Raw genomic sequence first — 27145 nt, 5'->3', positions numbered from 1 at the left:
CTGAAACTTACCCTGCTGTCAGGTGTAACATATCAATCCAGTATCTTTTTCCCTCCCAGAGAGCTAACAAATTATCCCAACAACTTTTATAGAATAATTTGTCTTTTCCACACTGAAGTGTCACTTTTAGCATATAATAAATTCTGGTTTTTGGAGGGACCTATTTTTTGACTTTTAATCTTGGTTCCTTCATCTGTGTCTTTAGGTACAGTAGCACACTGTTATATATCTAATCTCTTCTCATTAATCTTTTCCTCCAACCATCCTAGCTCTTTGTCTCTGTTAATTTTTCCATAGGAACTTCCAGATCCTCTTGTTCAGCTCCCCTCTTCTTCACATATAAACCCAGAAAACCCTATTGTTACTTACTGGATTTACATTAAGTTTTAGGTTAACATATAGAGAATTGACATCTTTATGTCGAGTCTTATTATTTGAGAATGTATTTTGCTTTTCCATTTATTCAAACTTCTGTGATATCCCTTTAGAGTATTTTAGAGGTGTCTTCATTTAGATCTTGCACTGTTAAGTTTATTTCTAGATTATTTTATCTTTTTATTGTTGTCGCTATTGTAGCATATTATTATTACTATTATTCAATTCTGTATATTATTTTTAACTCAGCCAACTCAATTCTCTTACTATTTCTCAATAAATTTTCAGGAAATTCTTTTCATTTACCAGATAAAATTGCATCATCCCCAGCTAATGATGATAATTTTTCTCTTTTGTCCAGTTTTTATAAATCTTATCCAGTTGCTTTTGTTTGTATCTCTAGAAAAGTGTTAAATATAGTGATGATAAGAATTGATTTCTTATAGAAACCAGATAATTGAAGTAAAAATCAAATTGCTATTATCAGTGTTTGATCATTTCTACTTTTTTTCTACTAGAGTAGAATGTTTAGGATCTAGACTGTTTGGAATTTCAGTTCAGGGAGAATATAAGTGGTGTAAATCTCAATGTCTAATGATAGAAAACCTAAGGAAAAGACAGTATTTTTCTAACCTTCTACCTTTAGATGTCATTTTTGGTAGCCACCACCATTATCTGGTGACCAGAGTGACTGCCTTCTCAGCAGCCTGTTTCTCTGGATCTAGAAGGGAAAGACAACATACTAGGGATAAATTCAATGTTGGAGTCCCTTTTGGAAGTCTCCAGACTGGATGTGATCTTGTTTCTTTTCTCATGGGTATGGTTTTCCTGGCAAGTCTGTTCCTCAGTGACCACATTTAATAAATTGTAATAAATGCAGAATGCATTCATCATTCACAATTTTGTAGTACAAAAGAGACATGAAAAGCAACTAGAGCCTGAGGGTGGAATTACGTACACATTTTACTTTGCATTTAATTATGAACAAATATAAAAATGAAGTGTTGCCAGGTCAAGATCATCTTTGGCGAGGTTGGGCCCATCTTTGACACCGAGACCACATGTCTCCCCAACTTCTGTTGTACAGTCTTCTTTGACTTCCTATGGGGCTGCTACAAAAGGACCAGAAAGTCCTTTGATGTAAACCTAAACACTTGAGAAAGGCAAGGACTCTTTGATTAGGACCCAGTACTTGGAGTAGTTGTCAATCCATTGAACTACAAATATGAAAGCAAATAAGCCAAGATCCTTGAGAGGAAGCTTTGACGGTGGACACTCAGGTGGATGATGCTTCTCATCGAAGTTTTGGACTTGAAAGCACTGTGGGACAGCTTCAAAAATGACACCCACTTCCTGCCATGCTCCCTCGCAGCCCGTGTGGTCGGCAAGCCTGCCAGTAACTGCCTGTTATTTCTCCTTTACTTCTGGAAACGAAGTTGAAGTGAGAGAATAAACCCCCTCACTTGAATTGTTTTAATATGTTTCTGAGACTTTCACTTTGTCATTTCTGGCTGCTCCCCATCATTAAATTTAGATCGTTAATATCATAAATTAGTTGATGCCTTTTACCTGTATGTGCAAATCCCAGATGTGAAAGGCTGAGTGATTCTTTCTTTAGTTTGAACCGTGGGTTCCGTGTCCAGCCCTTCACAGATGAGCTTCTCCTGTCTCATGATGTTTCTTTCTTTCCACCAATGCTGGCACCCCATGTCTTCAGCCTTCCTTGGGTATCCTGTGAGAGTCTGATGCGGTCAGTCTCATACATCTTGCCTGCTTTGTTTTGCCCAATCTGCTCACGTATGTATTTAAAACTTTTGAATAATACACATACATCGCCAATCTATGGTAATCCTGATTCAAAAAAATAGTTCTTCATTCATCCAGTGCAATCTGCACTGGAACCCTTTTTATTTTTTCCTTTGGAATGCCTCTCAGATTTCCTCAGCTTCTCTCCATTGCTCCTGCCGACACCACAGTCTTTAATATCTCCCTCTACGAGAGCTCCCAACAGACCTCCTCTCGGCCGTGTTCCCTCCCTTGCACCTTTCTTAGCCCTGCCAGATGAGTTTTCCAAAGCAGCCCTTCACGTCATCGTTTAATCCCTTTCTCAAGAAGCTAGGTGACTTCTGCCTTCCGGGATGAATTCTAAAATCCGTTCAAAACTCTCACTAATCTGGACCTATCCTGCCTTCTTAATTTACTGCTTTCCCAATAATGCTTTACTGCTTTTCCACAAATGCTAATCAAACCAAGCTGCTCACATCCTCTTCCCAGAATAGGCTCACGTCCACTTCCATCCCTGCCTTTATGTTGCTCCCCCAAGCTGGGAAGCCTCCTTCTCTTTTCTCTCTTCATCCATATCCTATCTGCCCTTCAACAGTTCATCTCCAGTCTCTCTTGATTCCAACCTTTGGGGTGCTGTCCCTTTTCTAGAATTCCAGTTACTTGTTTGCTCTACCCTATCACTTACCCTTGAGTTACATCTGTTCTAGGTACTATTAAGCACTTGAATACTTACCCTGATCCTCACAACATAATCTTATGAGGTTATTATTATATTATTAAGCTCTCATTTTACAGATGAGAAGCCTGATGTTCTGCGAGGTTAAGAGTTAAGTTACATCCATTAAGTGATGAAGCTAGGATTCAAAGTCAGGCAGTCTGGCTCTAGAGGTCATGTTCCTAACCACTATGCTGAACTGCCTCTTGGCTGTTCCACATGACTCTCTCATTGTTTCCTGAGTCCTTCCCCAGCCTGTCAGCTCCTAAAAGGTAGGCATTATCATACCAACTTTGTGTCCATCACATTCATTGCCTCCCTAGAGCCCATGGTGTAGGAAGCTCTTAACAGAATTCCCTCCACATGTGCAGAGAACTTACCTGTCTTACTTACCAGCATTTCTTCACCTAAAAAATAAAAATAAAAAAGACCAGGGTCTGGCACATGGTAAGTGCTCAGAGAATATTTCTTGAATAATTAACTAAATGAATTATTTGATTGATTCACAGTTTGATAAACATATGATCAAGTCAGTGCATCCTTCTTAAGTTTTTCCTGAGTGATTCTTTCTTTAGTTTGAACCGTGGGTTCCGTGTCCAGCCCGTAAATTTGCATATCTGTATTTTATGGACAAGTCTCTCAATTGCTTCCAGGCCACTGCTGATAACTGAGCTGGACTTTTGCCTAAAGTAAATGGATGTTTAGATGTCCTCAGCCAAGTTCATTGTTGCCTCTATGGATCTAAAGGGTTTTGGAGTTCATCTTTCTATGAGAGCTGATGACATTAAGTTCTACCCATTTAATTAAGTCAATATTTTAGTATCAAAAACAAGAGGAGAGACTGTTAGGTTTAGCCTGCTAACAAATAGTACTGTTATACTTGAGGTCTATAGTGCTTGCTTATTTATGAGCAAATAAAATGGTATCATTAGTTTGACAGATTTCAATATTTCATCTTCAGAAATCTTTATGAGAGAGCTCCTCTAAACTGAAGGAATCTATTATTTGTTTTATACCCTTTGCCTGAAAACTACTTTGGACTCCACTTTTCATCCAGTGTCGATTTTAGCATTTTAGATAAAAGACACCTCATCTAATTCTCTCTAAATGTTATTAGTGGAAGTCAGGCTTCTGCAGAGCACAGTCTGTATTTAGTTTATTTACAAAGCCTCATTTAGCACTGAGAATTTTAAAATTTGTCAAAATAAATGATTTTACATCAAGGGCTGTATTAACACCAAGCTTTCAAAGAGCTTTTCTTTTGAAAAATTCAAAGCACCTCATTAAGTCTACAGTCTTCCAAAAAAAAATGTGTTCTCCAAGATAGCCTTATTAGTCCCAATTTGCAAATGACAAAGTTGTGGCAAGAAGCAATTAAATTTCTTTGCCAGAGTCTACTAGAATGGAGTCAAACAGGGTAGGCCCTTAACTTATGATCAAACCATCATTGGTTAATTAGGAGAGGCCCAAAAAACCAAACAGGCAGGAAAATGATCAGCAGGAGGAAGCCAAATGTAAGAACAGGATTTGTCATCAGGCCTGTTTTAACATGGGATCCCAGGCAGTTGAGAAGAGGAAAACAAAAAAAACAAAACCAGACCTCAATTAGTCATAGTACTTAATGGTAGAAAAGAAACATAGAGATTATCTCATCTCAACCACTCATTTGAGTAGTTGGGATGAGCAGGAAGGTCAGACCTGCCACATGGAGGGAGTTCTCATCGTGCTGCTGTTGACCTCAAAGACGCTAAGCCCAACTGGGTGTTTAGCAGAAAAAGTAAATTTAGGAAATAAAATGTCAGGAACAAATCTATGAAGTGCTGGATGATCTAAAAGGGTATCCATGAAGTTCTGGAGCAAAATTACAAAGCCCAGAAATGATGGCTGTCTCCCAAACTTTTCCAATTTACTCTTCACCAGTTTACATACTGTAATCCCACATCTGTCCACAGTTGGAGGACACAGTCAGCTCAAGGTGACCACATCACCACGGGTGGACCTCTGTCCCCCACCATGTACACATACACATGCTCACACACACACTCAGTGACTGAAAATTCAAGTTTGTTTGTTTTTTTTTAAGTTAAGCTCTTCTTCCTGAGTTCTTTCCTCTAATTATGAATAAGCCTGGTCCGTCTGGCATTTTGTTACATCTTTTAATGAACCTTCCCATCTGCAACTGATTATGTACATCATGTGCATAAAATGATCAGACTATTTATATTCTAATGTGGTTAATTCATTCATTCTTTCTTTCAACAAATACTCAGCACCTACTCTGTAGCCAGTGCTTTGGCAGATACTGAGAATACAATAATGAAAAACACAGATGTGTTCCAGCCCTCATAGAGTATATAATCTGTCAGGGGAATACAGGCATTAAACGAATAACTGGGAGAGGTGACCTGGCTGTGGGAATAGTATGTGTGGAGGTCAAGAGTCTCAGATACTGTGAGAATCTCATATGGATGGAGTTTAAAAAGCAAAGTGCAAGGATGTGATATAGAGATGGAAAGGTGGGCATGGCTAGATCATAAAAGGCCTTCAAAAATAGCCTAAGTATGTGGGCCTCTATGCTGAAGACAATGAAAAGTCAAAGACAGGTTGAATTGTGGTTGGGTTGGGGGAGATGATGGGATTGGATTTGCATTTGAAATCTTATACAAGGGGAAGATACCTGGAATGGAACTAGATAAATTATTTTGGCGTGGAATAGATCATGGTAGAGGAGACCAAGAGGAATGGATAGATTAAGACATATCTATGGGGTAGAATCAGCAAGCTTCATGAGTGATTGACTTGGAGCTAAAGGAGAAGCAGGAGTTAAGGAAGATTCCAGGTTTCTGATTGGAGCAATTCAACCTGAGGGTAGGAAATGAAGAGACAGAGGGACAGGAAAAGCAAGTTCTGCATTGGGTGTGCTGAGTTTCAGATGCCTGAACTTTATGTGACAGGGACATCCAGCAAGCAGAGGAGAGGGCTGGGCTGGATCTATGGGATTAGAAATTATCAGTGTTCAGAGAAAGAGTAATTAATCCGCTAAAATATATATTCCATAAAGGGTGAGATCACATCTGGAACAATGCTGGTGCTCAGTAATTATTTGCTAAAAGTTGTTGAATTTAAGCCATGGGGTGAAATTAAGGTTGAGGATAAAAGAGCCTGTGGGTTACCCATTGTTTAGCACTCATTGAGGAGTTGGAAGCAAAGGAAACTGAGCAAGAGTTCCAAGAAGAGGATAACGTAGAGAAGTGGCATTACAGGATCAGAGGAAAATAGTTTTCATTGTTGGAAGTTTCTAGAAGGGGCAAGCAAAAGGAAACTAGGAAAATGTAGCCATCTTGGATTTAGCAACATTGCAAGAGCAAGTCATCTTGGCAAGAATAGTTTCCATTTAGTGATAAGGGTAGAGGCCAGATGAAGTTGAGTAGAGGGCAGGAAAAAGTGGAGACAGTGATGGGAAGGGCAAGTCTGCATTGTCCTGGTGAGGCATGCAGAGGCACACCAAGGTTGGTAGCCATTGTCTCTCCCGAAGAGAATGTTCTATTTCAGGATCATTTACCAGGGGAAGAGGTAGGTCCTCAAAAAAAGGGTTAAGGAAATCCCACAGCACTCCTTTAAAAAAAAAAAAAAACTTATTGAGCACTTACTACATATAAAGTCCAAAGCGATTAGCATGCTAAGGTCCTCCAAGATGATATTGGACATGCAGAGATTTATTGGAAGAAATGCCTGTCAGGGTAAAAGGAGCTGGGAAGAACCATGAAGAACAGATAAGGAAGAATCAGGTAGGCAGACGTTCAGACTAGAGTGCTCTTCCAAGAAAGTTTTGGCCACACTTTAGATTGGGTAATCGAAAAGCCAAATCACCCATCAGAGGAATCCTGCCTCGTGCAGGAATGGGCCTGCCACAGTCTGTTTGCCACACTCAGTCTTTGGCTGAGAGCAGCCAATGGGAAGCATGGCCTCGGCACAAATGAGGTGATAGGTTCAGAGCATAGCATCTGGGGCGATTGTTGATTTCTCTCCCTATAGCAGGAAAGGTTCATAACTGCCACACATACAGTATCTCATTTAATCCGTACAGCATCCCTCTGAGATGTCACCATGCCCATTTCACAGGTGAGACACCAAGGACTACAGAAGTTAAGTAACTTGCCTAAATTCCAACAACTAGTAAGAGGCAGAGCCTAGATTTCAACCATGGTGTGCTGGAGCTGGCCTGGACTGGCTCTGATCAATTGTTAAATTTTTAGGAATTATGCTATTCAGTTGACATCAAGATGGCAGCTTGAATTTGGCCATGGTGGGAAAATTTACACAATGGAAATGTGCAAATGCTACAGATCAGGCGTCTGTGTGTTTTTTTCTGGAAAGGTAGTTGTTATACACTCACCAGAACACACCAGTGATTTGAACCCAGGTCATATGACCCCAGAGTTGCCCGTCCTACCTCTATGCTACATGCAGTTGCTTTAATCATTCCCTGTTGCATCTCTGATACCAAAAATCCCTTAAGCCACTCCCCTTCCTCTGAATCCCGGTAGGGGGCGTTGTCATGCCCTATGTTTTGCCCTTCCCTGCACTCCTTCATCGCCATTGTGTGCCCTGGCTCCCTACCTAGACAGAAAGTTTCTCCAGGACAGAGAGAGGAACTATATCCCCAGCCCCTGCACACCACCGCACCTCTCAATACGTATTTGCTGTTGCAGCTGATGCTGACGTACTTACACACTTCTACTGATAATGAGGGAACGGTGCCCTCTCTAAAATGATATAAAAGGTTGTGCTCTGTGCAGTTGCATCTGTTACCACTCGTATTTAGATCCTGAATCTTACATCTAGAAAGGCAGACAGACACTACTGGGAAGTGTGTTTCAACCTCAAGATGACCTTTTAAGAGAACTGTAACTTCCATTACAGCCCAGTGATGTGGTTGGTATGCTTCCTGCCTCCTCCCACTCACATACCAGGAGATATATTAATTAGCTGCCTGCCTGGCCACTGGCAGTTTTTTGGGAAATTGTTTATCCTCAAAAGCCCTGCACTCTCCAGCCTGGGAAATAAAGCTTGCGTGCGGCCCAGAAGGAGGGAGCCCCGAGTCTTCTCGCATTGTGTTGTGTGCTCCAGTGTCTGAGAGCCCAGTATCTGTAGAGAACAAGCCCAGAAAGGTTAAGGTGAAAAGAATCTGCCCAGGGGAGTCAGGCCACTGTAGAAAGTGCTGTGCCCTGAGTGGTCCCGAGCCATCAGAAGACTTGGGTTTGGGGTCACTTCAATCTGTGTATATGTGAGCTACTCCAGATATTTCTAATGCCCGTGAACAAGCCGCAGAAGAAGCAGGTGCCAGGAAGTCTGCTTCCAGATAAAAAAAAGCAGGTCTCGCGTGAGAGCCTCCCTTACCCTCTAGCAAAGCTCTCTGAAATCTTCTGGCATTGCGAGAGAATCTGTAAATCACCACTTCCTCTGCACCACTGTCAATGATGTTTCTTCCTATTAATTTATTCTAAAGATACTTTTTTGAGTGCCTACTACGTGGCAGGCCCTTTTCTCAGCACTTGGGAGACATCAGCACACAGAACAAAATTGCTCCTGCTGTGGGGGCCCCCTTCTGAGTTTCATCCCTTGCCCTGATCCTCTTGATCTTCCTTACATAGGCGTGTGTTCAGGCATCCAGGATATATTCATTCAGCCAGCAGGCCCTGGGCATCTGCTGTGTGTCTGCTCTGTGCTGGTGGGGGCTGGGGCTGCAGAAAAAGACAGACTATTCTCAGAATCCAGTTTAAGGGGGGAGGCAGGCACATAACCCCTGGGTTCTAGCACCAGGGTGGTATCTATGAGAATCAGCAGATGGGTGAGGAGGTCATGTCTGTGAGGCTTCCTCAGGAGGTGACACCTGAGTTGAGTCGTGTGGGATAAGTAGTAGGAAGACAGACAAAAAAGGCTGGTGCACAGAGGAAACGGAAGGCAGTGAAAGCGGCTGGGGTATAAAAGTGTGAGGCAGGCAGTAGCAAGAACTGAAACCCCATATGGGACAGCTAGGCTGGGGCTGCATCGTGTGTCCATTCCCTAGTTTATTCTGCTTATTTTAAACAAACCGCCACCTCCACAATTCCCTGAAGTCCACCTTGCTGCTGGTGTTCTTCTCTGAAAGGCAGGGAGCCCGAGGGGGGACACTTCCTGGTCTCTAACCTGAAGATGTGGACCTACAAGGTGGCCACACTGTCCCATGCTCCCCACCTCCTCCCAGCCACACCGCAGCCCATTCCACTTCTCCGATTTGTCTCAGCCTCTTTCCATGTCCAAATCTACCCTTCAAAGGAGACTTCTGCCTGGTCCCAGGCATGCTGTTCCTCTGCCCCTCCTCCTCCACCCCTTCTCCTCCTCATTGCTCTCTGTTTCCAGTAATTCACTGGTCACTTCGTGTTTTGTTGTGGGAACTTCACGAGGATAGAATTCATTAACTTCACTAAGTGCCCCCTAAATAAAAACCTTGATCAAAAAGCTTTAAAGTTTCAAACGAAATTAGGACAGGGACGGGAGGAAAGAGCTGGGAGTAAAATGTCGAAGTTAGAACTTTCAGGCCCTTCCTCTTTGAAGGAAGGAGCTACGTCACCATTGAAAGGCAAGTCCTGGGTCCCATTACTTTTTTTTTCCTTTTTTCCTTTTCAGTCTTTTTTTATTATGTTAATCACCACACATTACATCATTAGTTTTTGATGTAGTGTTCCATGATTCATTGTTTGCGTATAACACCCAGTGCTCCATGCAGAATGTGCCCTCCTCAATACCCACCACCGGGCTAACCCATCCTCCCACCCCCCTCCCCTCTAGAACCCTCAGTTTGTTTCTCAGAGTCCATCATCTCTCATGGTTCGTCTCCCCCTCCGATTTCCCCCCTTCATTCTTCCCCTCCTGCTATCTTTTTCTTTTTCTTTTTTTAAACATATGTTGTATTATTTGTTTCAGAGGTACAGACATGTATCATCTGACCGCACTGATATGAGGAATTCTTAATCTCAGGAAACAAACTGAGGGTTGCTGGAGTGGGGGGTGGGGTGGGAGGGATGGGGTGGCTGGGTGATAGACATTGGGGAGGGTATGTGCTATGGTGACCGCTGTGAATTGTGCAAGACTGTTGAATCACAGGCCCCTATTACTTTTTACAGACTGCTTTAGCATTTTTCCAACACAGACTGATGTGACAGGTGGCTAGAGCATTGAAGAAAAAAGATAATCCATGAGACTGCTATCAACATTAAGGGAAAACAGAAGCAATTGGCTTTGATCCCCATTCAGATAAAACTGAAACAACTTGCGTTGTGTTAACAGAAGCATATGTTCTACCAACAGCAAAAGGAGATAACTTGTGTCCCCACGTCTGTCAAGTGGGGCGCAGTCATGTGTCCCTCTTTCCAGGTGAACACGTCACTCGTTAAATGAAGGCCGCCGTATTCACTCCACACGAAGGGGACCCTAGAAAACTTGCCCACTGTCCTCTGAGAGGCTGAGAGCACTGTCTCATCTTCATGCCTCTTCCTCAAATATGAGTTAATAAGAAGTTGCTTGTTCATTTGGTAAATGACAAACTTTCCTGAGCTTTTTGGTAATCAAATCAATTGTACTTTATGAATTCCATTCCTCCCCATTTGTAATTGAGATGGGAGAACATCTAAGTCAGTGAAAAGCCAACTAAAGAAACATTGGCCTCTGTGTGAAGAAATCTCACTTATAAATATTTTTAAAGAGGGTATAGGGTAAGAAAGTTCAAAGACTTTTGCTTCCTTTGTTCTTCTTAATATTTTATTTGGAGTTTGGTATTACAGTCAGGACAACCCACAGCAAGACAAATAGGCTTTCAGATAAAAAATACTGAAAAGGGCAGTGCACCAAATATTTCTTTTTGTTTATTATATTTTTATATCCTTTGTATCTTTTATTTAAAAATATTTATATCTGTGGGGCAGATTTAGGTTTCTGTTGATTTTGCTCTTTTTGCTTAACTATATATTCTATAATAAACATGGGTTTACTTTGTAATAAATAAAAATATTTGAAGAGGAAGACTAAGGTTTGACACAAATGAGATCTTTCTTACTTTTAAAGTCAAATAGTTAAGCAAATCAATGTATTAAAATCAAGAAGCCAAAGAAAACATTCACTGATAAAATAACTGGATGGTAGGTTTCCATTCAGCTGTTTGGCCTTTCACATGACACCAGGGTATTTTCGTGGATGAAACTACAATCCCAGATACTCATACTTTCAGATTCAGACTTTCCATCTTAGTCCACAGAAGCTTTACTTTAGGGATTTTGCAGAAAATTCTGGCTCGTTGTTTCAGTCATTGGCCTTTCCTCTGCGGAAGCCAGTAGGGAACAATGGTGGACACAGACGGTCCCCAGACCCTCGGGGAACGTTGCCACGAGGCTATTAATCAATAAGCCATTCTTTTAAGGCAACAACTTCTTTCTAAAATAATTTGGATTGAATAATGAGACTAGCCTCAAACTGCAATATTTATGAGACAGAAATACTGAAATCCTCAGTGATATTCTGTCAGGAGTCTGAACTAGAAGTGGAAAGAGGAGAGAGCTTGCCAAGTAGACTCAGTAGGACCTGGAAGCTGCTGGTACTTCCTTGTTCACTCGAGAAACACTGGCTGAGCATCTACTTGGGCCTGGACCCTCTCCTGAGCCCGGGGACAGCAGTGAACAAGACAAAGACCTACCTCTCTTGGAGGTGATATCCTAGCGACGTGAACAGATAGCAAACAAACAGACAAATAATATGTAGTATTTCGGGCAGGGATAATGGTCCCTGGATAAATTCCAAGAGAGTCCATGAACTCCACTAGAGGAAAAAGATGCATCTTTATTTTCATTTGCATTTCCTTCATTTGTGTATGTAGGCAACAAACTATAGCACTATTAACCATATCTATAATGGCAGCAGTCTAGAATTATAGGTATTTTATATCAATTGCTCTTATTGGAATGATCTCAAAAGAATCATTCACGCTACCGTAATACTTGCATCGATATTATGATAGGTATTAGACCCACTGAGAAATCTTGTTATTTAATATATCAAATAAGCATATATATATGCTTATATATATCTAAATAATATATATTACCACAACTTTTTGGTATTTTGATAAATAATTCAATATTTTTGGTTTCCTTTCTAATCCTATATGTTTTATTTTATACATTTAAACACACTGATCTGTGAAGTGGGTCCTTAGTCTACACCAGACTTCTAAGAGGTCAATAGCAGCAGTGTTTTTTGCAAACTTCTCCTATCTCTTCACAGAGTTTAAAGAGATGTGTACTCAAGGGCTGAGATTTAGTACAATTTTTACTGCTCTCTCAAGGCCATTCTTAAGTGAAGAAAAAATTTTTCTTGTTGCAAGTGTGTGTGATGGTGAAGAATACCGTTACGTCTGGTACAGTGAGGTCCACGGTCTCCATTCACATTCACGAGCCAGTCATTTGCCGCCACAGTTTTGTGCCATCCATGCAAACGTCGACACCATCAAAAAGACAACACCTTAGTATTATTATGAAAGTAGTTTTGATCTTGTGGACCCCTAAAAGGGTCTCGGAGTCCCACCAGGGATCTGTGGACCACACCTTGAGAACCACTGTGCGAGATTAAGTGGCAAATAAAGAAATTCTTTTAGGCATTTGAACCACCCAGGGGACTCTATTTGCATAAAAGTCTTGGTGGTGGTTATTGTAGTCTGCTACCCAACTCTTTGAAATGGAAGTTTTACCCAAGCTTTGAACGGGGAATATTTTTAAATCTCAGTCAAAAATAATCTGTTGACATTTTTTGATTTCCCAATACAAGTCCAGAAATGCATCTCACAGCAGAGACACACGGCTGCTGCTCAAGAAAAGATTTCCAGTACAGAGAGGTCTTTGCCTCCTTCAGTCCAGTGAAGCCTACAGACCTCTTCTTAGAGTGTTTTTAAATGTATAAAATAAAATACTTCAGATTACAAAAAAATATCATATTGGAATAAATCACAGCCTCAGACCCCTTTCGGGGGGAGTGGGGGGTGGGAGGGGAGGGTCTTCCATACTCCAGGTTAAAAATCACCTGCTTCTTCCAATCCCTGCTGACAAGGAGAAACACTCAGGGATGATATTTGCTTTTTAATGCATTCATTTCCAGGTCAATTAACATCTTAAATCCCCAAATTCTGACTGTCAATAAGGTAGATTTACACCTAAGAGATCCAGGGCAAGAATGTGGAGTAGGAATGAATTTCTCCTTCACTTTCTGTAAGACTGAGTGGCACTGTGTCTCCTGCTAAATATAGATTCTTTCTAAAGGGAAATGGCCCTGGGCTGGAGGTAGGAAGATCTTGGCCAGCAGCTCCCTAGGGTCTAGGACTATCAAGAATTCTCCACTGGGACTTTCTAAAATTTTGGTTACTGTTTTTGGAAAAAACAACAAGAACAACAACAACAAAACTTCTTTTACATCAATGATTTTCTTCTTTTTCTCTGCTTCTTAAATCAAGCCAGCATCCTTAGACTTATTTGAAAAACTATCTAGCCCTTAGTGCTAAAAGTTAAGAAGCAAAGAATTTATAGTTGTGTGGTTACCTAAAGAGTGAAACCAGTAATAACCCCATAGTGAAATTTTCCACTCTCCCGGTGAAAGATTTGTGATTTATTGAAAAACCACTTATTTATCCACTTCATAAAAGAGAATATTGGTGCTGATCATTGAAAACAGCCAATAATCCAAAAATCATCTATATTTAGTCTTGGAGTTAATAAAAGTATTCCAGCATTGTGATCTCCTCTGATGGTGTTTTTCTTGGGCTAGTAGTAACATGAATTCTTATTCTTTGACTTAAGGGTGGAGAGGCAAGTTGGTGGCTTGAAAATATCCCAAGAGTAGGAAGCCAACCTGTGATTTTGCCACAAATAATCCCACCAGGTGGATATTCACCACTTCGTCAGTGAAGGGTTTCATTGTGGGCTTTATAGTTTCAGGAAGTTTTTTCACAAAGGAAACCATGCTCCCTCTAAAGCACAGCTCTCCTTCCTGTCCCCACCACTAGGCTTTTTTAGTTTTTGCCCCCATTTCCTTGTACTTGTAAGTGCATAGTTTCCTTCCCAGGGGTGAGCTAAATAACCAGGCCCTTGCCTTTCCACCACCACCTTACCCAGTGCTGTTGAATCCTTCATAGCCCTTACTCAATGCGTTCAAAGATCAAACTGCCCATTCATGCCTACAGTTCTCTCTGTACTTTATAAAGCATTTTCACGTATGTTTCCTCTAATCCCTGCTGCTATCCTGTGAAAGCGGTATTTCCACCCTTCTGTCATAGGCAAGGAAACTGATGCTTACAAACATGAAGAATCCTGTCCATTGTAATCCCACCAGTTATTAAGAGGCCAAGACTCAAACCCAGATCATCTGATGGCAAATCCAGTGTTTTCTACCCTACCCCATAGCTAAGCTCTTACCCTGGTCTAGCCTCCTTATAAATCCTTCTTGTCCTTTATCTACCAGTGCCATTCTTTTTTTTTTTTTTTTAAGATTTTATTTATTTGACAGAGAGACACAGCGAGAGAGGGAACACAAGCAGAGGGAGTGGGAGAGGGAAAAGCAGGCTTCCCGCTGAGCAGGGAGCCCGATGCGGGGCTCAATCCCAGGACCCTGGGATCATGACCCGAGCCGAAGGCAGACGCTTAACGACTGAGCCACCCAGGCGCCCCTCTACCAGTGCTATTCTTGTCAGAGACTCATAGTCCAGAGAATTATATGATCTTGTATTTTTTCAGAGAGTGCCCCAAGTTTGAAACAGCTATGGCTAAGGAGAGTGGAACATAAATTGGTTACCTGGGGGTCATATTTGACCTGCAGACAAGTTTTGTCTCAGTCACAGTTTTTATTTCATCTTGGCACTAACATTTAAGGATTTCATACAGAAATCCAAATTTCTAGCTTCTCTTGAAAAACCAGATCAGGCAACTTGACACAAACAAATTCCATGGAGCAATGTTGGGCTTGAGCTGAGCAGCACCAGCCCCCTTATGACAAGGAATATGCTTCCCAGTTGGTTCCAGGCTTCTCCATTCAGGCAGTGAAGGCAGGCACAGGGCCCCACTAATGCATTCGCGCCACCTGACAGGCACTTGTGGGCATGGATGTTTGCTAACTCTGCTCTAGAATGTGAATTCCTGGGGAAGGGGTGGCAGAGTATGGACTGTATATAGCATAGCACCCAGCATATATTGGGAGCCTGGTGAGAGCAATGTTGAAAGGCTGTTTTACTGGTTCTTCATTTCAAAAAATGTTATTCTTAGGTATATAGAAATTTTTTTAAGATTTTATTTACTTAGAGAGTGTGTGCAAGCAGGGGTAGGGGCAGAGGGAGAGGGAGAGAGATCACAAGCAGACTCCATGCTGAGTGCGGAGTTGGACATGAGGCTTGAACTCATAACCCGGAGATCATGACCTGAGCCAAAATCAAGAGTTGGACGCTCAACTGATGGAGCCACCCAGGTGCCCCTGTATATAGAAATTACTATAGTGATTTGAATTTTTTTCATTATTTATAGAGCCTTGGTCTGATTCATGGGCAGATAATAAATTTTAAAAGGGGAGAGAACACCAAAAAGAGAAAGAAAATGATAATAAAAGAAAAACTTACAGCACAGACCTTAAAGGATAAGAATTGGGGTTTACATTGATTTGCTAAATGCCATACCCTTAAACATAGCTGCACATAATAAAAACACGAGAGAATATCCTATAAAGCAAGTGCTCTCCTTGATCCCAATCACCTATTTCACCCATCCCCCAACGCACCTCCACTCTGGTAACCATCAGTTTGTTTTCTATAATTAAGAGCTGCCTCCAGCTTTATTTTTCTTTTTCAAGGTTGATGAGAATTTTTGCATCTATGTTCATCAGGGATATTGGCCTTTTTTTTAGTGGTGTCTTTATCTGGTTTTGGTATCAGAGTAATGCTGACCTCATAGAATGAATTTGGAAGTTTTCCTTCCTTGTCTAATTTTTGGAATAATTTGAGAAGAATAGTTATTAACTCTTCCTTAAATGTTTGGTAGAATTCACCTGTGAAGCCATCTGGTCCTGGACTTTTGTTTGTTGGGAGTTTTTTGATTACTGATTCAATTTCTTTGCCAGTTACTGGTCTGTTCAAGTTTTCTATTTCTTCCCATTTTAGTTTTGCTATCCTGTTTCAGTTTTGGTAATGTATATGTTTCTAGATTTTATTTATCCATTTCTTCTAGGTTGTCCAATGTGTTGGCATATAGTTTTTCATAATATTCTTATAATTGTTTGTATTTCTGTGGTGTTGGTTGTAATTTCTCCTCTCTCATTTGTGATTTTATTTATTTGAGTCCTTTCTCTTTTCTTTTTGATAAGTCTGGCTAGAGGTTTATCAGTATTACTAATTTTTTCAAAGAAACAGCTCCTAGTTTCATTGATCTGTTCTATTGGTTTTTTAGTTTCTATATCATTTATTTCAGCTCTAATCTTTATTATTTCCTTCCTTCTGCTGGCTTTAGGCTTCATTTATTGTTCTTTTTCAAGCTCCTTTAGATGTAAGGTTAGGTTGTTTATTTAAGATTTTTCTTGCTAGAGATAGGCCTGTATTGCGATAAACTTTCCACTTAGGACTGCTTTTGCTGTGTCCCAAAGGTTTTGGACCATTGTGTTTTCATTGTCATTTCTTTCCATGTATTTTTTAATTTCTTCTTTGATTTCCTGGTAAATCCATTCATTGTTTAGTAGCATGTTGCTTAACTTACATGTATTTGTGGTCTTTCCATATGTTTTCTTGTGATTGACTTCTAGTTTCATAGCCCTGTGGTCAGAAAAGCTGCATGGGATAATTTTAATCTCTTTGTATTTGTTGAAGCCTGTTTTGTGACCTATCATGTGTCTAGTCTGGAGAATGTTCCACATGCACTTGAAAAGAATGTGTATTCTGCTGTTTTAGGATGGAATGTTCTGAATATATCTGTTAAGTCCATTTGGTCCCATGTGTCATGATCTGTCATTTAGATGATCTGTCCATTGATGTAAGTGGGGTGTTAAAGTACCCTACGATTATTGTATTATTATCTAGTAGTTCCTCTGTGTTTGTTATTAATTGCTTTATATATTTGGGTGCTCCTATGTTTGGTGCATAAATTCAATTTCTCTTCATTAAACCTGTTGTGAATCCTGAGTTGGAACGATGGGGCCACAGAAAGGAGAGACTGGTGGCCTAAAAAATCCACAAACATGCTGTTTATGCCTTGGGTAGCCAGAACTTGAAAGTGTGACTTTTGCGGTTTGTTTTGGTGTCTTAGGCCAAAACGATTAGACCATTGGACATGAAAGAAAGAAAAAGGAATTCGGAAGCTCTTCAGCTGAGATGGCAAAATCATCCAAATTCTGTGAAGTTAAGACAGTTTCTGGGGTTTTTAGAAACTTGTGTGGCCCAAATGGGTCATAAATAATTTTTATGGTATAAAGTCCCTAAAGAACATATTTGGTCTCTCAGGGATTCTTGCCATTCTTACACTCACAAAGTTTCATGCTGGTTGAAATCCGAGTGAGCCTGAGTTTTCTGCTCAGTATGGCCTCTAGGAAATACTAAACTGTGTTGAGACTTAAGCCTACCCCTGAAGAAGCCTAGGGCTTCTTTAAATGGGTGAAATGAACAGATTTGAAGTGAATAATTTGTTTCTCTTCATTTCATAATTCAGTTTTTAAATAAAACTTGCAGTGGTTCTTCTGACCTCTGGCCTGTGTTTTGCCAGCATCTTTTCCTTCTGGTGTTACAGTCAAAAGTTAGGGGCGCCTGGGTGGCTCAGTCATTAAGCATCTGTCTTCGGCTCAGGTCATGATCCCAGGGTCCTGGGATCAAGCCCCGCATTGGGCTCCCTGCTCAGTGGGAAGCCTGCTTCTCCCTTTCCCACTCCCCCTGCTTGTGTTCCCTCTCTGTGTCTCTCTGTCAAGTAAATAAATAAAATCTTTTTAAAAAATAAAATAAAATGCATTTCTATGGTTTTGTTAAGATCTAGCCTGGCAAAGTTATAGACCTGATAGGACCTACTGGCAATCCACTGAAATGATATGATATGACCTACATAAAGCCCTCAGAATGATGACCTGTCCATTTTCTATGTGGCTAGGTAGGAGGGAGGGGCTGGGTCTCTTCGTAAACCAGACCGCCTGTTGGTTTTAAGGGTTTGATCAGCGCCTCAATATCAGTCATATTAGAAGGACAGATAGTCCCATTGACTGTATGCTTTCAGATATAATCAGTGTAGCCTCCTTCTGGAAGGGCTGTTGCTTCCCATGCATTGGGTTGAATGCAGCAGGCAGAAGATCCTTGGGCTCAGGGGGCCAGTGTGTCTGGTTCACCAAGAGAGCACTTCCAGAGCTCACAGCAGAGCTGCCAGTGGCAAAGGTCCACCCAAATGGCTCTTTCTGGGCCTTGAAAACTAGAGTCACAAAACCCCAAAGTTATTATTCCTCTAAGTGGAGCCCGCATTAAAACACACTTTTTTGTAGCAGGGAGGAGGGTTATAGGTCATTTAATGGCATTTCAGGCATGCCGATGCCTACTAAAAAAAGTATCCATAATGATATATCTTTATCTACAATACCATTTAGGCACTTTTTGTTTAAAATGTATTAGTACTTGCATTCTGGATTTCACTCTATTGGTGAATTTTTTTTTTTTTATGATGTTGTTTATCAAAAAACAGTACCATCTTTTGAAAGCTTTTATGAGCCTCCCATGGTGATTTGCTGGGCATAGAACAATTCAAATTAAAATTTCATTATCTTCAAAGGCACTTTTATAGGCTATAAGAGAGCACCTGCCTGGCCCTAGGTGGGTACCATAATACAGAGAGAAGACATGAAACTTTTATTCCAGAAGTTTAGAGTCTCTATACTACTAATAAAAAAAAGAGAGAGAGAACAAAGATAATACCTTTTTTTTTTATTCATGGCATAATTCAAATATTGGAACTTTTGCAACACACTTGAAGTGATTAAAAGATTAAAAGCAAAACTGTAATAATAAAGTCACTATTACAATATATTACAAGGTCTGTAAGAAGAATCCTTGGGAATCACACTGTTTGCTGTCTGGCCAAAACTATGAGTTGCCCTGTGGTCTCTGATATATTCATGAAGGAGAAATTATCACATTTCAATAAACATGTGACCTTGCTTTGGCACAGACTTGACATTTTACCAAGCTTCTTTCCTCTGACTTGACAAGTTGCACTCCCCATACTTGAGATTGCCCACATCTCTGTATTCATTATTTTTTCTGATAGATTTCCTTATAGGGAAAAAACATGAATAGCCTATACTGGATGCCTAATCAAGATGGTATAATGGTTTCACAGCCCTTGGCCTCAAACACATAACAATGATAGATAGAATATTTAAAAAAGGAAATCCAAAGGATTTACCAGGTTAGAAAACAAGAAGAGCTTCCCCATGCCTGGAACAATACCAGAGGAATAAGCAGTGGTGAAGTGGCAGGCCAGCTGGGCTCTGGTCCAAAATCAGGCAGTGACAGCCAGGAATTGGGCTCCTGAAAAGTAAAGGGGACTAAATGCAGTCCCTGTCAAGACAGGACCAGAGCAGAGTTCAGAGCTTTTTTTTTTTTTTTTTTTTAAAGATTTTATTTATTTGAGAGAGAGAATGAGAGACAGCACAAGAGGGAAGAGGGTCAGAGGGAGAAGCAGACCCCCTGCTGAGCAGGGAGCCCGATGCGGGACTCGATCCCAGGACTCCAGGATCATGACCTGAGCCGAAGGCAGTCGCTTAACCAACTGAGCCACCCAGGCGCCCCAGAGTTCAGAGCTTTAAGCTAGGGCCTAGAGTGGGGAGCCACACTTGCCCTTACTTCAAGCAAAAGAAGCTAAACAAAATCCCTTACTGACCTGTTGCTGGAACTATGGCCTTGTTAAGACTTTATAGACAGAGAGAAGTGGGAAAACAAAGCCATAGCCTCTCAAGTAGGAAGTAAACCAAGTTTTTCGTACTTGGTAACCAGATCTGTAATATTCCCATTGTTCCCATAGGATGGGAGGTGTAAGTATGACCTTGTTCTAGGTTAAGTGCTCAGGAGTTCAGATGGTTGTAACTACAAAACCACTGGGGAAGGACAAAAGTAGGGAGGGAGGAAAGAAGAGAGACAGGGAGAGGAGGAAGGGAGGGGAAAGAAAGAGAGAGCAAGAATGAGAATGAACCTCTCATTCAAAATGAGCCTGCAGGAAGATAAAAATAAAAATAAGACAAAATAAAATCGATTAAAAAAACCAAAAACAAAATGAGCCTGCAGGCCAGACATCCTGAGGACATGAAAGAAAATCTAATACCAAAAAAGACAGGCAGCAAAATCTACTATTGGAACATGACTTCACTCCAGATGGCTTTAAGGAACAATCTGACAAAGACTTTAAAATAAGTATGCCTGGGGTGTTTGAAAAGATAAAAGAATGAATAACTTCCATTTAAAAAGAACAGGAAATTATACAACCAAAATATGAAAGAAGAACATGAGGATATGAAAAAAGAGTTAACTATAAATCTTGAAAATATGGTCATTAAAATAAAAACATAAGAAATGAAATAACTTTGAGTAGAGTTAAAGAGAAAATTTATGAATTAAAATGTTGTCAAGAGGAGTTGACCAAAAATGCAAATCAGAGAGATAAAGATGATAGATAGATAGATGATAGATAGATAGATAGATAGATAGATAGATAGATAATAGATAGATGGATAGATAGGTAGGTAAATGGATAGATAAGGAACAGTTAAGGAATGGAAAAGAGGTTGTTAGGTTCCAATAGTCATTCAGTAGGATTTCCAGAAAAAGAGAATGGTGACATGGTAGGTAAGAAATATTTGAAGCAATTGAAGGATAGGATATTCTAAAATTAAAGATGTGATTCTTCAGACTAAAAGTGCACCACAAGTACTGACCAGCATAAACAAAGTTAAATTTATGCCCAGATACTTTAGAGTGAAACTGGAGGATATTAAGGATACAGCAGAAAAGCAGATGATCAGTGAAGGAACTGTAATTAAGCTGATAGCAGATTTCTCATCAGCAACAAAAGCTACCAAATGACAGTAGAGTAATACCTCCAAAGTGCTGAGAGAAAGTAATTGTCAAGTAGAATTTTATACCCAGCTAAACAATCACTCTCTAGATTTTTTTTTTTTTTTTAATGTAGAAAGTTAGTTTACCACTTACTGACTTCACTAAAAGCACTATTACAAGATGGATTATGAGGAAAAGTAGGGAAGGTGTAGGCACAAGAAACAGTGAAAATAGCCATTGATTAAAAGATGCTGGTAAAAAGAGTTTAGTCTTAAGTGCTACAAGTTTTTTGTGTGTGTTAAAAAATGTTGAATTAGATAGCATTGATAAGATGGAATGTGTGGTGTTTTATGGATAATTAAAAGTGCTAAGATCCTTCCAGATTTGGGAAGAGCATAAAAAAATTAAATTCAGATTTTGCAGGCATGGGAGGTAGTGGGTCTGACATCAGTATCCTCAGCCTGCCAAGCGACAGCCCTGGGAGGGTGGTTGGGTCCCTGAGCAGCAGCTGTGGTCTCTTGACTGGTTTGGGCCATGGTCAGTGCTGGGGATTAGGAGTTCTGCCCAAAGGAATGTCATACACCAGGCTCATGGGAAAAAAATTACTTCAGATTTTATTAGAAAAAACTTTTCTAGTCAAATTTGAATGTCAAAAATTTTAAATGACTGCTCATCTTTCTGGCCATCCATATATGAATGAATTTTTAAAATTCTGCACCCCTCCTCAAAACCTTCCAAGTAATGAAAGTATTTTAATTTACATTGTTATTTGTAAAGCTGTCAGAACCACGTATTTGGGGGAAAAAATTCTTAGAATATTAAAAATGTAAAGGTAACCAAGAAAATAATAAAAATGCAAATCTTTAATTCTCAGGCAATAGAGGAAATGCAGGGGATATTATTAAAAATTTTATTAAACCAACAGAAGACATGAAGAGTGAAAAAACAGAGAAAAAGAATAGCAAACAGAAAACACAAAGGAAAATGTAGAAGTAAATCCAAATCTATCAATAATCACAGTAGAGGCAAATGATTAAATTTATCCATTAAAAGCAGAGGGGTTCATCAATTGAAAATAGAGAGGCTCAGAATAATGGGATGGAGAAGGTCACCATTTAAATACTAAAAGAAAGTTTATGCTATAAGACAAATATTTTTAAAGATTTTATTTATTTATTTATTTATTTATTTATTTATTTATTTATTTATTTGAGATAGAGTGAGAGAGAACACGCATGAGCAGGGGAGAAGGGCAGAGGGAGAAGCAGACTTCCTGCTGAGGAGGGAGAATGACGCGGGGCTTGATCCCAGGACTCTGGGGTCTTGATCTGAGCTGAAGGCAGATGTTTAACCGGCTGAGCCACCCAGGTGCCCCAGCAAAGTTTAATATAAGGCAAAAGCATTAATGAAAAGAGACACCACCTACGAATAAAGGGAACCAACTACTAAGAAGAAATTCTATATAAATGTTAGTAAGATGACAAATTATAAACTACAAATTAAGGAAGACAGACACAATTATTTGTCATCTACTTGGGGCCAGAGTACTTAACATGATACCTTAAAAATAGTAGATGCCTTAATTCATAATGTAATTAAAGAATCTTGGCATTGGTTTATTGACGATTTGAGCTTGAATTGTTGAAACACAATGAACAACCAAATTTGAACTACCCCAAATTAAGAATCTCTGAAATCAAATTGCATTAGACCATATTGTGGCATTATAGATCTAAACTATTTAAGAAAATTCTAATGGAAATTTAAAATTAGAATTCCAGGTGAAGTTTATCTTGTGTTTCATTTCCAACCATATAGCATTAAAGAAATGATAACTCACTTCTGTATTCCTCAGTATTCCTTCAACCAATCCCTGGACTCCATCCTCTTTATTTTATTTTTTTAATTTATTTATTTTTTTAGATTTTATTTATTTATTTGACAGAGAGAGAGCACAAGTAGGCAGAGAGGCAGGCAGAGAGGCAGGCAGAGGGAGAGGGCGAAGCAGGCTCCCCGCCGAGCAGGGAGCCCAACGCGGGACTCGACCCCAGCACCCTGGGATCATGACCCAAGCCGAAGGCAGCCGTTTAACTGACTGAGCCACCCAGGCTTCCCCATCCTCTTAATTTAATTTCATAAAATTCCTGCCCCCAATTTTTGATCAAGATGGGACTTTCAAAGTGCCCCAATTATATAAGATTTAGGGTGCCCACTGGTTTCTTAAGTAACTCCTACTAGGGCTAACCTCTGCTTAAAGACATTCTTTGTGCAAATATTCCAGGCACTCTATGTAGAAAGAAGGAAAATGATTGTTAGCCAAAAAAACTATAATTATGAGGACTAGTGCCTGATAATGTATTCCACTTTTGGTTTTGAAAATGTTTGTACAAACTGGGTTGGGCCCAGTGTTTTTACACTAGAATCTGTAGACATTTATCCACCTAATAAAATAACCACACAATCTGGCAAAATTCAGTGTAGTTGGCAGCCTTTCCTGCCCTGAAGCCTGGAACAGCATTGGACCCAGCAGGTGTGGCTTTCAGAAGGTTCAGAGAGTTGCATTCAGGAAGCCTGCCCAGCACCCCACCTGTGTGCAGTGTGCCCTCCTGAAGGCCTGGTTGATATCCCAGCTTTTTATAGGCACAAAGGGTCTCTATTCATTCACAATGGATAATAAAGACTAAAATGACCAAGAAATTGACATGTTTCACTGGAAATGCTTGATATTGACATGATAGACCAAAATTACAATAAATTTTAAAATCTTTTAAATAAAAGATGCCATGTGCTTTAAAAGATATTTTTGAAATTTGGAGTATAGCTACTACATAGTATTTAACACAGTTGTACACAAGAAACCTATTCTTCCCCTTGTTAACATCAGTTTGGTAGTCATCTCTTTCTCTAAAGGGTTAGGTGCAGGCAAGAAAAGAACTCTCAACAGTCTGGACCCTAGGAAGGAGTGAAAGAGGAAAAATGTATCCTCTTATTTTGTTTTTCCACAAGGTATTCCTTAATTTTAGGACCCAAGCAGTCATGACCCAGTTAGTGAGATCAGACTTCCTGGACCCTACTGTAAGAATTACTTGCTTATATAGGAGGAGCAGTGTGATGAGGTGGGACATAAGACCCTGATGCCCACATTGGAACATGATCAGTCCAATAGGCAGAACATAAAGTGACAGTGGGCAAATTAAAACAGTTGTGACACGATGAAGTGCCGATGGGGCCCCAGTAAATGGCCCAGAATCCAGGAGCATGCTGTTAAAAGCTCACACTCATGATAAAATCTTACGACAGACCTGATATTCAGAAACAAGACTCTATTCCCTAGGAAGGACTACCTAGGGAAAGCAAGGCAGAGCACTCTCTTCTAGAATCTAGAGGAACAGAGGATACAAAGGAAGCTATGAAGACAGGATCAGACACAGGCAGCAAAAATGGCTTCAGTTACCAGCAGTGGATAACTGAGGGGGCTTGTCCTTGGAGACAACTGGTCAGATGAGAGCCCAGGAATTGGGTTATGCTAGCTGTTGCAATATCTGAAGCCTCTGTGTGTTGCCCTAAAGCAATGATTTTCAGATTTAGAACCTTTTTTATCAAATGAAATCTGATACAAGACCCAATATATAAACCTAGGCAAAGCACAGCTCTTCTGGTTTGAGTAGGGCTGGCGGTCCTGGAGCCCTGCCCATCCATAGCTCTCCCCACCATGCACCCTATGTGTACCTCGACTTTTCCTTTTACTGGAACTCCTTAAATCCCTCCTTTCTAGGCCCAGGATTAGCCATAGGATTGGAGAGGATTGAGTGACCTTGACATTAGAGGAAGGCTCCAGAAGCTGGAGAAGAATTCAGGATCTCACAGAAATTCAAGGTGACTTCTGGTGAGCCTTCTGAGTAGACAGACACAACCTAACACAAGCGTGGTTTGTAGCCCCCTCAGCAGCCATAGTCTCCATTTTCCAAAAAATCTCCCACTTCTCACCAGGTTGACAGTGGCCTCTGAACTTTGTTCATTTGAGAAGATAAATAAGTAAAGTCTCCAGTGATTTCTCTTTCATTCCACAGCCTTTCATTAAATAAAGTGGTAGATGTTCAATAAATGTTGGTTCCCTCTTCTCCTCTCCCTTCCCTTCCCCTCTACTCTTCTCCCCTCCTCCTCCTCCTTCTCTCCCTCACCATTAGAACCTTCATTCCTTGGGCTAAATGACCGTCCCCTATTAAAATGCAGATATTTCTGGGAAGCACATTAAGCTTGATCACTTATTTATACCTTTGTGTGCATTAATTTATGAGATCATTTCCACTATACTCTGAGCTGAGAGCCATTTTGGTTGGGTAGGAGAGAGGGGAGGAAGCCAGAGAGGGCTTGAGAGCACTGGGTGCCTACACGGAGGTGAAAGGCCCTCAAGGGAGTGGGGGAAAACAGCTATAATAAGTTTCCCACAAACAGGATCACACCCAGTAAGGAGACATATTGGAAGAGAGAGGAGCACAGACCTGAGGGTGGCTATGATCCTCTGTGGCATTGTGCCTGGCTCAGCTCCCTGTCCAAACCCAATCGTTGCCACAGACCTCAGAGGATGGCCTCAACTGGCCCCACCATGGCCCATGAAATTTGGGGAACAACTGAAAATAATTGGTCAGGGCCACTGCCTGCAATCCACTCATCCCGAGCCTCTCTGGCACTAATCCTGCTCCATAAATAACCTCCATCCTTCATCTTTCTCACATTTCATGCCTGGAGAGTCAGCATTGTCTCTGTGGACATGGCAGGAGCATTCACTGTCTGCTGGCTCCTGTCTGCGGTAGTCTCTTTGAGTATTGTCCTACAGAGCTCTCTCAGCAATTGTTAGGAACCTCAAGTCCCTGCAGAGAGAATGGATGAATTCTTCCTCCTACTTGGAGTTTTATCACAAAGTGATGGTTAATTTCATGCATTCACCTAGTGTTCTTTTAAACTTTTTGGAAAGTGCCCAAGATGGTATTCCAGGCTTCGCATTTGAGACGGGAAGATTTTTCTTGGCTGTCAGAACAAGATGCCAGTCTGCCCTAGTCCTGAAGAGCCTGAAAGGCCAGAGGCCAGGTATTCCCTCACTGCTGCTCTTTTATTATTATTTGTAATTTCCCTGTTTAAGATGCAGAGAGAACCCAGAGCCATTTCTTGAGTCTATGTCTTTGCATGTTGCCCTTACCTCCAAACTTCTGTTTAAATTTGCATCTTGATTTCTTTATGAGATGACATAAACTGTCAGCAAAATAACATTTCTGCTAGTTTGGGTGCCTTGCTGTGCAGTTGATGAGTTACCTTATTTAGTGAGAGGAGACTTTTCTGTCAATTTGCCATAGGCTGGAGGGAGAAAAAGAAATCTCCCACAAAGGCAGGAATTGATGTTGCAAAAATAAGGCATGTTTAATATTTGTGGGCATTTTAACATGTATAAATGTTGCATTAATATTTGAATCAAAACATAATATCTTAAAGTAACAGGTGCTTGAAAGCAGTGTTTCTGAGGTATTAGATATCTGAAGTTGAGTGTTCTTTTGTGTGTATTTTATTTCGGTTTCTTCATCTGTGCATCGGTAAAAGTGCATGTGCTTAGCGGTGGGGAAACTAGCCTTGTTGGGTGCTTTTCAGGTCAAGAAGACAGTAGATCACAGCATTTCATTCTCTCCCAAGACCTCATTAAGTTGATGATAAGGGCATTTTAAAAGGTCAGACACACGACAATGAGAACAGAAGGATCAAGCAATTGAACAGATACTTAGGAGAGGAAATACAATTTGGTAATTGATAAAGTGGGGCCAAGGAGGCCACAGCCAGGAGTGCACTCAGAGGAAAGACAGCTAAGAATCCAGTCTCCCTGCCCCTTGGGGACGTGTATGGAAATGCCAGACGCAATGGAGGGTGGCTATAAGGCAAGAGGCAGACAACAGGGATTGACTGGAGATCTCCATGTGGAAGAGTAACCCTTTACCCATTCCCACCTGGGAAAGTCCAGCAACTGTGTCCCAGGTGAAACATGTCCCAAAAAATGTGAATGTCCCCAGAGAAAAGACTCTCCCATGACCCATCTGACAATTAAGTAATCCTCAGCAAAATGAGGATTTTGCCCACTGATTGATAAACCCTACCAATGT

The 27145-nt window shown here is 40.6% G+C and overlaps 1 protein-coding gene across 1 annotated transcript in view; it reads left to right on the top strand.

Annotated features, from left to right (window-relative positions):
* UST (uronyl 2-sulfotransferase) overlaps positions 1-27145 on the top strand; it is a 304057-nt gene that overhangs the window by 214845 nt on the left and 62067 nt on the right. The window lies entirely within an intron of this gene.

This window comes from Neomonachus schauinslandi, chromosome 8 (genome assembly GCF_002201575.2).
Source record: "Neomonachus schauinslandi chromosome 8, ASM220157v2, whole genome shotgun sequence".
Classification (NCBI taxonomy): Eukaryota; Metazoa; Chordata; class Mammalia; order Carnivora; family Phocidae; genus Neomonachus; species Neomonachus schauinslandi.
This window is presented reverse-complemented; position numbering and strand designations above follow the sequence as displayed.